General features: G+C 40.7%; 1 protein-coding gene across 3 annotated transcripts in view; it reads right to left on the bottom strand.

Moving 5' to 3' along the window:
- Positions 1–2,940, bottom strand: part of LOC138967012 (phosphatidylinositol 3-kinase regulatory subunit gamma-like) — a 17,664-nt gene extending 14,724 nt beyond the window's left edge. For 2 of the 3 annotated variants that reach the window (XM_070339455.1, XM_070339453.1), the window contains exon 1: positions 2,327–2,939. The gene's annotated coding sequence lies outside the window, so the exon portion shown is untranslated. Of the gene's footprint in view, positions 1–2,326 lie in introns of all 3 variants that reach the window. The other variant, XM_070339454.1, reaches the window with a different exon arrangement.
- Between the last annotated feature and the right edge of the window lie 8,066 nt (positions 2,941–11,006).

Here is an 11,006-nt window from a genome sequence, read left to right as displayed (position 1 = left end):
TGTGTGTATCTGTCTGTTTGTATACCCGTATTTACGTTTCAATGTCTGACTGTCTGTCTGTCTCTGTCTGTGTGTCCGTCTGTCTGTGTGTCCGTCTGTCTGTGTGTCTGTCTGACAGTTTGTGTGCGTTTGTGAGAAACGCTTCATATTTATTCATTTGCATTGTGTGGGTTGTTATCTGCAAAATTCACAATACTGACACAAGCATGGATTTGTTCCCCCACGGTTGTTGCGTCTGCTACAAACGACGAAGTTTACATTTCAAAAACCTCCGTTTATCTATCCACCACATCAACTACAAAAAAATGGCCCGCTGACCCATATTCACGATCCAGTTTTATCGCGGTCGTTTTTACACCCCCGGTATAGGGGTGTGTATAGGATTCGCTCGATGTGTTTTTACATCCCCGGTATAGGGGTGTGTATAGGATTCGCTCGATGTGTTTGTTTGTTTGTGTTCGCATATATATCTCAAGAATGAACGGACCGATCGTCACCAAACTTGGTGAACAGGTTCTATACATTCCTGAGACGGTCCTTAAAAAAATTGGGACCAGTCAAACACACGGTTAGGGAGTTATTGGTGGATTAAGATTCTACAAGGACTTATAGAGGGACATCGATGTGTTTGTTTGTTTGTTTGTGTTCGCATATAGATCTCAAGAATGAACGGACCGATCGTCACCAAACTTGGTGAACAGGTTCTATACATTCCTGAGACGGTCCTTACAAAAATTGGGACCAGTCAAACACACGGTTAGGGAGTTATTGGTGGATTAAAATTATACAAGGACTTATACAGGGACATCTTAATGGTCAAAGGGAAATAACCATTCTCACTCAGTCACTGCCACCAACTGAGAAGGTTATTTCCCTTTGACGGGGGTGTTTTTCCTACGTCGGAGGAATTTCTTGTTTCAACTGGTTGCGCAACTGTACAGACTATACTTGAGGAATGAAAGTGTCGTATTTACTGACTCACACACATATACCAAAAGAGAGATCAAATCAAATCAAATCAAATTTTATTTTTCGAGGGTTGTGGCATAAGCAATACAACGAGCTTTTTTCCGGGAGCATCTCGTTACTCCCCCGTATCGCTACTCCCCCGGCTCGTTACTCCCCCGTGCCTTTTTATTACACTTAAGTAATGCAGTTATTACTTAATTGAATTTTCAAGAGAGAGAGAGAGAGAGAGAGAGAGAGAGAGAGAGAGAGAGAGAGAGAGAGAGAGAGAGAGAGAGAGAGAGAGAGAGAGAGAGAGAGCATGTTTAAAGAACTTACAACTGTCAGATCTGCCTGTACATTCGTGTACAGTACATCTTTGAAAAAAAAGTATATATTTTAAGCAGAAGAGATACGGGGGAGTAACGAGATGCTCAGCTCGTTACTCCCCCGTATCGCTACTCCCCCGGCTCGATATTCCCCCGTCTCGTTATTCCTCCGGCTCGTTACTCCCCCGTATCGCTACTCCCCCGGCTCGTTACTCCCCCGTACACAGAAAATGACTGGATAACCCTGTGATAGTAAGTTAGCATGAAATATTGTTTTTCCGGAGAAATTATCTAGATAAACAAACAAAGAAACAAACAAAACAGCTGGACAGGGGGCGGGAGGTGGGTGGGGACAATATTTCATGCCAACTTACTATAGTACTACTATCACAGGGTTATCCAGTCATTTTCTGTGTACGGGGGAGTAACGAGCCGGGGGAGTAGCGATACGGGGGAGTATCGAGCCGGGGGAGTAGCGATACGGGGGAGTAACGAGCTTATCCCCTTTTGTCCAACCAGCCCTCGCCCAGAGAAGGGACTAATCTAATCTAATCTGTCGACATGTATGTCTTTCTCCCTATGTCTTCTCACAGTACTCGTCTGCTTTTTGTTGCCTTTTGTGTTTATTTGTTCCTGATGAAGCTTACATAAGCGAAATGTCGTACTGTCTTGTGCTGTTCTTGTATCGGTGAGTACAGATATCATTTCTTGTTTGTTTTGTTCATCTCACCACAGTCACTTTGTTGTTCAGATTTCTCATAAAATTATTATATTTTTTGAGAGCTCACACCACCAGTCACCCATCTCACCCCCAATGGCATGTGCCTGTGCTCTGTATGACGATGTGTTGGAGCAGGTATGTGTGCGGTCGACAGCTTGTGTCTGCGTAAGCGACTATTATATGCGTCTTAGTGTGTCATTCATGCTTCTGATACTCTGGTACTACCCACTTGCTTGCAGCCTCAATACAACTTCACACTAACAGCATAAATTATCTTGCACTTGTTTACAAATACTCAGAGAAAGAGTTTTGAAACCCGCTGATTACTCACAATCGTTTTGCTTCTTTCTACCTGGTCAGTGGTCGAAACACGCCCAAAGCCGCTCAACCGCACTGCACAGTTTCCAACATCAAAGCCACCGGCAACAAAATAAGTCACAGCCAAGCTGCAATCGTCGCCGCAGTATGAAGATTTCAACTACGTTAAGACATAGTACCAGACACAGCCTCTATATCTGTGAGTAGGCTACCACACTCTTCTACTTTAAGTCTTCCTCGAAGCACACTCAAAGAGGAACCGTACCGCACCACTGCACAATTTCACATGTCAATGGAATAAAATATGCCGCCGTCGCGCGGAATTCATGGTAGTATTATGAAGATTCCAACCCCGTCAGGACATCGTCCCACACTCTATTCGTATAAAATACAGTTCCTCTTTGGCAAAAGGCACAAAAGAAAGCGCGGTATAAAGTGACATCCGTGAAGCTGTGTCATGTCTTCTTCATTTGTCACTGACGAGTAAGACTGAGCAGCATGATACGAGCACACACACACACGACATACACGTACACGAATCCCACTTCACAAGTCGCAGTAGGAAGTGAATCGTGTCGCGCCCTTTTGACAGTTTACTTTGTAACGCGAGAAGTAACCGCTTAGAATAAACGTGTGTACATGCACGCTGCTAAGAAATCCAGTCAGATGATCCAGCAAAGGGAATCCCCTGTGTATTCCTTTTCCTTATTACTTCCTTGTTCAAGTCCTTTTGTGCTTACAGTAGTATCAAGGGTGTCGTTAAGAAGGTGGCATTGTGTTCGTGTTGTTTCAAAGCTTCTGTCGTTGATAGTTCTTATAGGCAGTGTCTGTTGTTGCCATTCAGGTAGTTTAATTGTTTGTGTCATTGTTTGTTTTGTTTCATTGTTTGTTTTATTGTTTGATTTATTGTTTGTTGTTTGTTTTATTGTTTGTTGTTTGTTTTATTGTTTGTTTTACTGTTTGTTTCATTTTTTATTGTGTGTTTTATTGTTTGATTTATTGTTTGTTGTTTGTTTTATTGTTTGATTTATTGTTTGTTGTTTGTTTTATTGTTTGATTTATTGTTTTGTTTGTTTTATTGTTTGATTTATTGTTTGTTGTTTGTTTTATTGTTTGATTTATTGTTTGTTTGTTTTATTGTTTGTTTTACTGTTTGTTTTATTGTTTGTTTTATTGTTTGTTTTACTGTTTGTTTTATTGTTTGTTTTACTGTTTGTTGTTTGTTGGCTCACGTAAGTGTAGCCTATGCGATGCTAACTTTTGTCTGTCTGTGTGTGCGTGTGTGATAGAAACTTTAACATTTGACTGAACACCGAAATACTAATTTTACCGGGTTATTATCCAAGCAACAGCTTCAAAGTATTGAAGCAATGATCAACATTTCGTCGACACGGATGTAGTTAAAGTGTGTATCCAAAGAAAACGGGTGGTGGTTTTTTTTTTTGGCGGGGGCAGGGGTAAAAACAGGTGACTGGTTTGTGTTGTGTGTGGTATGTAGACCAGGTCAGGGGTCAAGGTTAGGTCAGATCGCGTGAAGGATTGTGGTATAGATTCACTTTTCAGTTCTAACCGAGCTGCATTCGCCGATTCGGGGAAGACGATTTCACATTGTTCGGTTTCGTAGCGGCTCCAGAAAAATAGATAAAGAAGATACCAAAGGAGATTTCCTACAGGTTGATCTGCACAGCGTGTTTTCAGTGTCTGCGCGAGGAAGCGCTGTCGAAAGCGCAGTGTCGATCTGGCAGTCGTGTCCCCGTAAGTAGGCTACAGACAGACAGATCTAGATCTAGCGTCTCCCACTCTTGCACCGTGTCACCTATGCTTACTGTGTGTGTGTATGTGTGACGGAGTGATTGAGTTTGTGTTACTGTTTGTCGATTTCTTACGGGAGCCTTGAAGGCTTCGCCTCTTGTTTTATTGTTTGATTTATTGTTTGTTGTTTGTTTTATTGTTTGTTTTATTGTTTGTTGTTTGTTTTATTTTTTGTTGTTTGTTTTATTGTTTGTTTTATTGTTTGATTTATTGTTTGTTGTTTGTTTAATTGTTTGTTTTACTGTTTGTTGTTTGTTTTATTGTTTGTTTTATTGTTTGTTTTATTGTTTGTTTTATTGTTTGTTTTATTGTTTGTTGTTTGTTTTATTGTTTGTTGTTTGTTTTATTGTTTGTTTTATTGTTTGTTTTATTGTTTGTTTTATTGTTTGTTTTACTGTTTGTTGTTTGTTTTATTGTTTGATTTATTGTTTGTTGTTTGTTTTATTGTTTGTTTTATTGTTTGTTTTACTGTTTGTTGTTTGTTTTATTGTTTGTTTTATTGTTTGTTTTATTGTTTGTTTTATTGTTTGTTTTACTGTTTGTTGTTTGTTTTATTGTTTGTTTTATTGTTTGTTTTATTGTTTGTTTTACTGTTTGTTGTTTGTTTTATTGTTTGTTTTATTGTTTGTTTTATTGTTTGTTGTTTGTTTTATTGTTTGTTTTACTGTTTGTTTTACTGTTTGTTTTATTGTTTGTTTTATTGTTTGTTTTACTGTTTGTTGTTTGTTTTATTGTTTGTTTTATTGTTTGTTTTACTGTTTGTTTTATTGTTTGTTTTATTGTTTGTTTTACTGTTTGTTGTTTGTTTTATTGTTTGTTTTATTGTTTGTTTTATTGTTTGTTTTACTGTTTGTTTTATTGTTTGTTTGCCTGTTTGTTTGTCTGTCTGTCAGTTTCAATGTGTACATTATTTTTTTCATACCACAGTCGGACATGTCTATAATGACTACCAAAGGGACCTAAGAAAAGTACTCGACATAGACAGGTGGTGCTATGGAAAGGTGAAGTACAACAAACATCGTCGTGTTGTTTTCAAGAGGCGGTAGACGGGGCAAGTTACAAATATTAACAAGATTGTTTAGGGGATGGTGGGGATGGCGGGACGGGCGAGGAATGGTTATCAGATTCTGCTTCCGTCCCTTCTTCACTGCAACATAAAACAGCCGTTGCGTGCTTACTGTGTGATCAGTTTTAATTTGTGATTTGCTTCCTGACCAAGAGAACTATTTTGTGGTATAATCCATACTCAAATCTACGCATTTAGGCTAAGTCTTGATATTAAGTTGCATCACACAATTATTGTGGAATATATCCCACTCAAATCTATCTAAAGTCTTACTCTTGATTTGTGGTATATTTCTCAGATCCTCCTGTTAAGTTCAAATCGTGATTTGAATCCCATGCACAATGTTTGTGGTACATGTATAAATGTTACACTCAAGTCCAACTATACAGTGTACGTCTCGGTATTCGGGTATGTTTACCCGAGACTATCTGAATGTATGTAGTCTCGGGAATGGCTGGTTTTGGGGATCTTTTAGTTTGATACCTACATATTGACTAAATGTTTTTATATCGCTTCACGCGACTTGTTATTCTTATGTTTATCTGTATTAATTATTATCTTACTTCACTCTATTCAGTTGTATCTTATCTCCGTCAATATACATAAAAACTCACATTATCAACATGGTTAAGACAGTGTGTGTGTGTGTGTGTGTGTGTGTGTGTGTGTGTGTGTGTGTGTGTGTGTGTGCGTGCGTGCATGCGTGTGAGCGTGCGTGCGTGCGAGCGAGTGTGTGTGTGTGTGTGCGAGAGTGTGTGTGTGCGAGCGTGCGTGCGCGCGCGCGCGTGTGTGTGTGTGTGTGTGTGTGTGTGTGTGCGTGAGAGTGCTCGAATTACTTACGACCTTCCGATTAGGAAGCCGATGTCATATACACTACGCCACTGAACCCGGCAGCATTGCTTTCGAATCGCACTTCTCCTCTTTCGTGTAGAATAACATAAGTCGGCAACTATGTTTTGCCCCGTAAATAAGTGTATTTCTCTATTCTTAAAGGCACAGTGCGCCTCCCGTAAACCATCACAGATACTGTCAGGCTTTTACACACAGTACAAACACCCTTCCATTTGAACGTTCACCAAACGGGAACATCCTAGGTGCCCTACGTAAAGAGCGAGCAATTTTCAAAGAATTATTTTGCGGATTGTGTCAGAGACAATCGGACCGTGGTGCGCTTTGGCGCAAGACCTTACTTTTAAAATCTAAATAATAAATTGACAGCTTGTTACACAAACTTTCCCCCTTCACTGCCACAGTATAACAGCATTTTGGTATTGCTGTGCGCCAGGGCAAATTTCGCTTTCTTCGGTAGGTTCACTAATCTGTTCACTGCTCAATCATTTATTGAGATATCTCTTAGATCTTTGGCATGTGGTTTGCTTACACCCTTGGCTATTCTGTGATAACATGATCATTGGACTTTGTTTGTGATTGTTATAGTAAAAATCGATATATTGACCATTTTTGTCAAAAATTACAGTTTCCAAACTTTCACACACACACACTGCAGCACGTAAAACCGCAGAAAACACAGCTAAAACTGGTGTCAAACATCAGGTACTCACATTACAGCCCATAACAGTATTCTTCTGTGTGGTAATCCATAAATCACTTCTTGTAGAGCTTCCAGAACACTGTATCATTTGAAAACAGGTCTACGAGTTGATGTCCGACTTTCGGCCGCCATTTTGAATCTTATAGATCGAAAAAAAACTTATCTGAACGGTCAATGGGAAAGAACTGTGTTTAAACCCCTACAAGAAGTTGGACAGTGGTTACCTCCCATTTAGTTTTCACAAAATTAATGTCTTGAAAAGTGCTGATGTAAATGCCACGTACCTAGTACGTGTATGGGCGTATGACAAACCAAACATGACCACGTACCTAGTACGTGCTGGGCAGTGAAGGGATAATTAAATCATAAAAGAATTCTTTTTTCATCAAGACAAGATCAGCACAATTCGAAGTTTTGAAAGTTTGAAAAAAGAAAAGCCCGGAAGCAGGGTCACGCAAGGTCGTGGTTCTCGTAAGAGACGACGGTTTTGCCTATTGCCAGTTCCTCTGAACAGTCAAAAGCCATCGCGAGAGTTCTTGTGAACCACAGCCGTTTGTTTCGTGCATAGCCAGAGGTACATTATAACGTGCTATTGCAGATAAGCTCACAGCGAGTCGCATTCAGATTACTAACTGACGACTGCATTGTGAAAAAGGGAAACTGGATCACACGGGTTCACGATGGCTCAGGGATGGGATAAACCACCCAAAAATAAATTCTTTGAAAATTGCTCGCTCTTTACGGAGGGCACCTAGGATGTTCTCAAGCGGTGAGTGTTTAATAGAAAGGGTGTTTGTACTGTGTGTAAAAGCCTGACAGTATCTGTGATGGTTTACGGGAGGCTTACTGTGCCTTTAAAGTATTGTTTTCAAATAACATTGTTTTTTTCTCGGTCGGAGTGGCGCATCAACAAGACGTAGACGTCCAACCAGCGCAGGAGTGGTCAGTTTGTGCGTGTGTCCTAATTTCCCGTGACGCCCGGACAGCGTCGAACGTCCAGTAATTATAAACTTTAAACTAAACCTGCTTCTGAAATGTCTCAACGCACTCCACACACTCACACACACACACAATACACACACACGCACACACACACACACACACACACACACACACACACTCACGCATGCACGCACGCACGCACACACGCACGCACCGCACGCACGCACACACGCACGCACGCACGCACGCATACACACACCCGCACACGCACACACACGCACACGCGTATGTGCGCACGAACGCAAGCACGCACGCACGCATACACACAAACTCTAATGTTTTAAGTTGAGTTTCTGTCGGTTTGAGTGTCTGCCTCACAAACTGTACTGCTTAATAAAAAACGCTGGCGCTGGACCCGAGTACTCTTCAGACTGGCTCGCTCCCCCAGTATGAAAGTTTTTGTCTTGTGCACGTGGATTTAAAAAAAAAATTAAAAAAATTTTATTTTACACAATTAAAAAAATTATTTGAGTAAAATAAAACATTAAAACGTTCATAATAAACAATAGTAAACAAGAATTAAAAAAAAAAAATAGACCGCCCATGCCGGGAATCGAACCCGGATCCCTTTGGCCACCAAGCCACCACCTTGAATCACTGACACAGTGTCCCTGTCGCTCTCTCTCGTGCTCTCTGTCTCTCTTTCAGTCTCACCGAGACCAAACCTGCACTGTAGTTTCTTTGCCGAGACCAAATTAATCCCCACCCGCTGGCTGGCTCGCAAATTGTCTCGCATGCGATACGCATGCTTTTCATGACGCACGCGTTCGGCTGTTCTATCAGCTCAATGGCTGGCTGTCGCTCCGATTGAATTCGTCCAACCGTCAAGAACTTTTGTGTTTTTTGGGGCATTTAGGTCCCAGGTAACATTATGAAGTTTTAATACGATCAATCGGACCTATTATCAAGTTAGTGTATCAACTTTTGAACGAACTGCGCCCAGTAGTTTCCCAGCAATAGGCTGTTAAGTCGAGACAGACACACAGATACACACACAGACACACAATTAAAGTCTGCTGGACCCAAGTACTAGCGTACTCGTGGAAAATCAGTGTCAACTCAATCTTGTGCAAGGCTAGGGAGTTATTAGGGTTGGAATGGGTTGCTATGCTGGCAGTGGTTAGGCCGTCGTTTGGTCGGTCCGCCGGTTAGTGTGTGAATGTGAAACTTACTCCTTTCTCAGTTTCTTTTCTTGATTTTTGTCAAACACGTACACGATGATTGTTAACTAACAACTCGATTCAAAAATCGGGGAAAAGTAATCAAACCTTAATAACACGTGAAAATCTAATCCAAGCGATGAAGCCCGACAACTGAGTTAGCCAGATAGACAGACAGGCGGGAAAACACCCAGATACAGACAGACGACAGAGAGAAAGGAGGACATTCACGAAGACACTAGGTCGGGCAGACAGACATATATAATACACCTCTCACCGCTGAAAAAGACTGGTTGGCTGCAAGAACGCTGTTTTTGTAACAAAAAAATAAATTTGTTATAGCCTGGATATTTATTTGTTATAAATTAGAAGAAATTTGTAAAGTGGGAAGTAATACAATATTTAGTTGCCTATTCTAACGCTGGACCAATATTAAAAAGTGTATTCATAGTGTCTTTGTCGTGTCGGCTCTGTTATCCTTTCACTTCGGCAGAAGTTCGTGCGTCGTTCAGTCAACATTTTCTTGTTATTGATTAATGGTACAAGGACTATTTTGGTACCCAATCCAGAGATAATCCGCTGCAAGTTTTTTTCTAAGTAAACATATTTCGTGTCACGATTTTGTGTGCAACTGAACATTTGGTGGTTTGCTGCGGTATTTTGTTTCTTTTCCGTTTGCTTTTCGTTTTTATTTCCTTGTCTATTTGCCTGTGGGTTTTTGATTGTTTGTGTGTGTTTGTTCCCAATCTCTTTGCTTTGCTTTGCTTTATCTTACAGGCTATCTGTTATGTCATGTGTGTGTGTTTTTTTATGTGTGGTTTTTTTTATGTGTGTGTGTGTGTGTGTGTTTGTGTGTGTGTGTGCGTGTATGTGTGTGTATGTGTGTATGTGTGTTTGTGTGTGTGTGTGCGTGTATGTGTGTGTATGTGTGTATGTGTGTGTGTATGTGTGTGTATGTGTGCGTTTGTGTGTGTATTTGTGTGTGTGTGTGTGTGTGTGTGTGTGTGTGTGTGTGTGTGTGTGTGTGTGTGTGTGTGTGTGTGTGTGTGTGTGTGTGTGTTATTAACCTGAAGATGAATAAGGGCGTTGTTTGTTGTTGTTGTTTTTGTAGTTGTTGTTGTTGTTGATATAGACTTATTGGTTTCAGCGACGATTAAAAACACCAACCAACCAACCAATCGTCTTCTCCACTTCTTCTTCACTGTAAGTTGCCGTAAAGTGTTCACCGGTGTCAGGTTGATTCAACAGCTGATGTGTGTTCGGGAAAAGGACCGTGAGGAAACACTCAGTCACAGGAGTTGTTCTTTTTCCCGTTTCGGGTTAAAATATCTCACTAGCTGTGGTTTTTCCTTTCTATCGTTCTCTACTTTATTTCTGGTACGTCATCTTCCTTTCCTTATTCCCTTCACACCCTCACCACTCGTCCCATCATGCACTTTTTAAATTCTTTATTGTGTACATGAGGATAATATCCTCCACTCCAGATCTTGTCAGGATGTAACAAAATAGTACAGCGCACCTATGATTGCTGCTTACTTGATGCTCACAATAATGACCATAGATTTGATTTTAATTGTATTACACTCCTCAGTGTCTCTAGTTTATGCTGTAAAAAGTCCCAAGGAATCTTCGGATAGATAGTATTGTTTTTTTGCCTGTTTTGTTGGGCCTACGTCTCGGTGAGCGGACGCTCTTGTGCGGCGGAGATCGGAATGCGGTCGCATAGTTTTACTGCAACGCGCGTGCAGCCGGGAGTTGAGTATTTTTATCCTCCGTCCCATAACACCATTTCTGGCAAACAATAGGGCTTTGTTTCCACTTCTTTCACACTGTGAAGATATCTAACACCATGTATGGGCTAAACAACACGTTTGGCGATTGATTGCTGTATAGATCTAGTTGATTAGCTCAGTGTAGTGATTTGATTTGACTAGACGACTCCAAAACAAAGATGGCTGCCGAATCTTCGAGCAGCACATTTGTTGAGTCATCGACGAACAAAACAGAGGTAAGTGAGCACATTTTACGATTAATAGTGCATTACAGTAACAATTGAAGCAAAGTAGGTAGAAAAACTAACATGCATACGCCGTAAGAAGTT

Source organism: Littorina saxatilis, linkage group LG5 (genome assembly GCF_037325665.1).
Source record: "Littorina saxatilis isolate snail1 linkage group LG5, US_GU_Lsax_2.0, whole genome shotgun sequence".
NCBI classification, from domain to species: Eukaryota; Metazoa; Mollusca; class Gastropoda; order Littorinimorpha; family Littorinidae; genus Littorina; species Littorina saxatilis.
This window is presented reverse-complemented; position numbering and strand designations above follow the sequence as displayed.